Source organism: Coturnix japonica, chromosome 1 (genome assembly GCF_001577835.2).
Source record: "Coturnix japonica isolate 7356 chromosome 1, Coturnix japonica 2.1, whole genome shotgun sequence".
In the NCBI taxonomy this organism is placed as follows: domain Eukaryota; kingdom Metazoa; phylum Chordata; class Aves; order Galliformes; family Phasianidae; genus Coturnix; species Coturnix japonica.
Window position 1 is genome coordinate 30,978,107 of NC_029516.1, and position 4,674 is coordinate 30,982,780.

At 43.0% G+C, this 4,674-nt stretch overlaps 1 long non-coding RNA gene across 1 annotated transcript in view; it reads left to right on the forward strand.

Moving 5' to 3' along the window:
• LOC107310705 overlaps positions 1–3,615 on the forward strand; it is a 6,664-nt gene extending 3,049 nt beyond the window's left edge. Inside the window, exon 3 of the long non-coding RNA XR_001553693.2 lies at positions 1,929–3,615. This is a non-coding gene — a long non-coding RNA (uncharacterized LOC107310705). The remainder of the gene's footprint in view (positions 1–1,928) is intronic.
• The last annotated feature ends 1,059 nt before the right edge of the window (positions 3,616–4,674 follow it).

Genomic DNA, 4,674 nt, shown 5'->3' on the forward strand with positions numbered 1-4,674 from the left:
CACAACTGTTATTCCTTAGGGTCTTGTGATTTTGCTTAGGTTAGTTTTATCTCTTTAAATAGCACAGGAAATAGAACTCTGCTTTGAGTCTCTGCTTTGGAAAAAAAAAAAAAATGCTGCTGCTGCTTCACACTAAGGGCTTGTCTACAGTCATGTAAACTGAAGCATGTTTTGAAATGTATTTTAACCAGTAGACATGATAACCCTGTCCCATGTGGTGTGAGCTAAATGATAAAAAGCTGCTGTTCTCCTGAATCTGAGTACAAACCCATGCTGACTTTGTGGCACCAGCCATGGACCAGGCTTCAGCCTGGGGTGTTCATGCAGCTGGGAAAGAGTAGGCAACATCTGGTGGACTCCTACATCTCAAGTCAGTGCAGCTCATTAGAAGACACCTGTTAGTTTTCATCCACCCTCTATTCCTGCCTTTCCAGAACGGGTCACTCCATCTGATCCCCTGCCTAAGGCTGGTTCTTGCATCTGACCATTGGGCTTAGTCCCCTGAATGTGTTTTCCCCAGGCCATTTGAAAGCCATTCTTTCATGCAACACCACTCTTGCTACTGTGATATTATGGGCAGGAGCACTTTACTCTCCTGATTACACAGTGCTTTGAAAGGAAGCAATAACCTAAGTGGTATGATTACAAGATAGGTTTAATGTACATGGCAGAAGGTTCATTCTACCAGGGAGAGTGTTAGCTAGGACACGTTGTCATGAATGGAGAATTTATTTTAGTGATCGAGACTCAAGAGCATCCGTTTTTCTCCACAAGTTGATTTAGTGTGTGACCTTGGAACTGACACGTCTTTCTCTTTTCCTCTTTCCACTTTGAAATACAAAAGACATTAGTGATTTTTTCATTTTATTTTTTATTTTTTATTTTTTTTTCAAATAACCAAAGAGAAGGGAACAGGATATGGAGCAAGTGCCATCAGATCAGGGAAACACATAATTTTGTCAGTATGTCTTGCTGTCTGTCTTCTTGGGAAGGTCATCTTCCTGTTGACTGCTGCCCTTTCTTGACTGTCTGTCTGGGGATATTTATATACCTCTAGGATGGAATTTGCCACTGAAAGAAGTTTAATGTATTTCCCTGCTCTTCCCCTCCTTCCCTGGCTCCATTTCTTACATGCTCGAAGCATTAAGCATCCTCAGCATCCAGTTCTCACTGTAATTGCTGGTGGTGACTGCTGACAAATCTGTATTTTTTGCATTTGCTCATTTCCAGAAAGACTCCTTCCTTTCTTCTCTCTGTTTTGAGGCACTGTGGACTTCAACAAGCTTCTAGCTGGCTAAGCACCAAACAATACAGTTTTCCTCAGTTACTCAGAGCAGAAATAGCAGAAGTCAGAGAAGTGACCCTCATGCATCACAATACAGCTATTTTCTACAGTGCTGTGGAACTCCTGATGCTAGTTTGCTTATGAGCCAGAAAAGTATATAGTATATGAAATAGATTACTATGTACAATTTAATAATATCTGCAAGCAGAAATAACAGTGATACACATTTTAACTCAGCATCTTTTGCAGATAGGACATAAGTCTGGGCTAGAGACATTCTGAACATTAAGCCTGTAACCTTTGGATCACCATCTCGTCTCAGCCTTTCCTCTATATATTCATTTTCTTCCGATGCTTTTTGGCAGACTTCGCAGTATTTTCCCCTCAGATGATACTGCAGCTCAAAGAATTGTATGGGGTGAGGAGGGGGAAACCCTTTCAAAGACACTTCTAATCTACTCTAAGTAGATCTCCCAATGCTAGTCCTTACTAATTTCTGGGTTGTTAAAAGGTCTTTTCCCCCGTTATTAATAGACACTAACAAATTTATAATCCCACTCTGGTTATTTATTTTCTTTCAGGCAAGGGGAGGGGAGAGGGCTGCGTGTTTCTGAACATTAACTGTTGTCTCTCCTCTTATCAGGTTAATTGGGCTGTGGTAATGTCTGACTGGATATCCTGCCTGGAGGTGATTTGAAAAAGGCAAATGCCGTGTGCTTTTTTTTTACTTAACGCTGGAATGTCAGCCTTCCCATATAAATTATGGAGGTTGCTCTTGTCTCAGTGACATAACTATTTCTTTAACATGTGTTCTAGGATAAATACCAACAGAGCTATCAAGAACAAGGACTGTGTGACTTCACAACAAAGAAAATAATCTATGAGCCTTATCGCTTTGGCCCTGTAAAAGCCCATTGGTAGCCAGCCAGGTTTAAAGATGTCACCATCATGCTTGCTACTTCCACTTAGCTCTACAGAGCTCTGCCTGGCATCTTTTCAAAACAAATCTTGGAAAGCACACAGACAAATGTTTTCTTTCTGGAACCCTCTGGGTCCTCCTGACTACACAGTGGCTGCCAACTGCTGCTAACAGGGTTCTTGCTTTTTTCTAAATTTCCTTTTTATTTTGCGCATTTTAAGAATAATTTTCCTCTCCCAAAAGGACCTTCCTCTGTCCATCTCAGCCCCAGCTGGCGGGAAGTGGCACAGGGAAGGGGAGGTGTTGGGACAGGGGTAGCAAATGTAGTTCCCATGGCTCAGGGTGATTGTTGAAGGATAGTGCCTAAGGTGCTGACAATGCATAAAACTCAAAGTCCTTGAGCTTAAGCAAGTTGATAAGCAGTGAACATGGCAAGACGAAATAAGCAAGGAAGAGCAGTGACTGAAGATGCAGAAGGCTGCTTTTTGTAATGAGAGTGTCATGAGGAAGGGAAGAAGTTTCAGCCTGGGAGAAGTCCTATCCCTGCTGCCTGGAAGGTAGACAGCCAAAGGACCATTTTCCCATGGGGCAGCAGCCCTGAGAAGAGTCCAATACGGGAGAACCTGTTGGGCAGTGGGTCCATGGGCACCTCCATGAACCTGAGGGGTGGTCAGCAACACTTTGGATTTGTGGACCCAGGGCTGGGAGGATGGATGCAGTGACTGGGTGGTTGGGGCTGCCACAAAAGCCCCCTTGTTCTTCCCTCTGTGGGCTTTTGGTTGTGACCAGGCCTGGTAGTAGTCACCTTCCAATCTGCTTGGGAAATGCCAGGCGTACAGGAGAGCACTGGCTGAAGCCTGGAAAAGGATCCTGGGGAGAAACAGGGAACACTAACAAAATGGCAGGAGCTACCGTGTTTTGTAAGTTTTAAATAAAGTTTTTTAAATAAAGGATCCATTTTAATCCTACTGGCCTCTTGCCTGCCTTCTTCATTCAAAATAAAACACACTCTCCAGAAAATGGTTTTACATAGCCCAGCCAAGTTTCTGGTAGAGCACAGACCCAGACATCCATAATTCATGAGCAAGGAAGGGTGTGGATATTTTGTGGGAACCGGACTCTCTGTGAACAAGATCATTTTCATTTGCTGATTATGCTGTATAAACAATGTGCTTTTAGGATTCAGAGGAAGAGAACTGTGCATCTAGCAAAATCAAACTGCTGATTAGCAAGGAAACTATGTTAACATGAAGCCTTCAAGTTAACAATTAAAGATTAGAAGGAGGAGGATTCAGTCCTTCAGATTTTGCTTCACTAAGTTTTAATTTCTATTACATCTCTGTTACCTTCTGAGGAACCCAAATACTGTCCAGGCTGCAAAATACTTGCACTTTTCATTGTCATTGGTTAGATCTGTAATGCTGTGGCAAAGTTGAAGTGTTTGAAACCATTCACAATGTTTACATTTAGAAATGACGTTAAGTAAATTGAAATGTTATGTCAATTTATGCCTGATGGAAAGACATACTGAAAAGGATAAAACTGATAGTCTTATTTTCCCATTTTGCTTATAAAATCTTACCCCTAAGATACTGACACCTAAAATGAGATAGATAAGTTACAGCCTGCTCTCAGCACTGTAACCAGTTCCCATGTATATTTATCAGTAGTGCTGCATTTACTTCTTCAGAGATCTTGCTGTTACACTCACGTAATTTTCCTAACAGTCGGGTCTTCCTCCAGTGGTGATCGTACTGGCATTTGGGAGCACCCTTAGGTCTCTCTAGCTACATACCAGTACATGGATTTAGACTGAGAAACACTGATGTTTCACCTGAATTTGCCTGACTGAACAGGAAGGATCTTATCCCAACCAGACCAGGCTCCCTGTGAAACTGCATGGAGAGCCACCGCAGACAGAAGTGGGAGCGTGGCTGTGGAGGTGACATCTGCTGGGCTGCGGAGGACGCGGTGGCACACATGGACTGCTGCAGGGACCCTGCCTTCTACGGCAAGAGATTTATGCTGTTTTACTGTGGTGTTGAAGGCTTCCCTCCCTCTCTGGTGGTAGGACATACGGCAAGCAATAAAAGCTACAGGAACAAAGGAAACCAGAGCACTCAGAGAAATGCATTTACAGTGGGACCTTCCCAAGGCCAGAGCTTTTAGAGACAGAAATGCAGAGAAGAATTAAATGAGGACAAACACAGGCATGTATGAAAGGTGGATTATTTATGCAGCAGGCATTAGGAGCTCTGCGGCTGGGAGTTAAGGAGATTACAACCACATGAGAAGGCTAACCTCCTCCTGCAGGAGCCAACTGCTTCTCATTCAGACTGAACAAGAAAATTAGCTTCAGCACTTTCCAGTCTGAAGCCATTGTGCTCACCAGCAAACTCTTAAGTGAGGGAGATAAATTGAAACAGAAAAGAGAGAAAGGGGAAAAAAAACCTATTCCTTACACAGACAC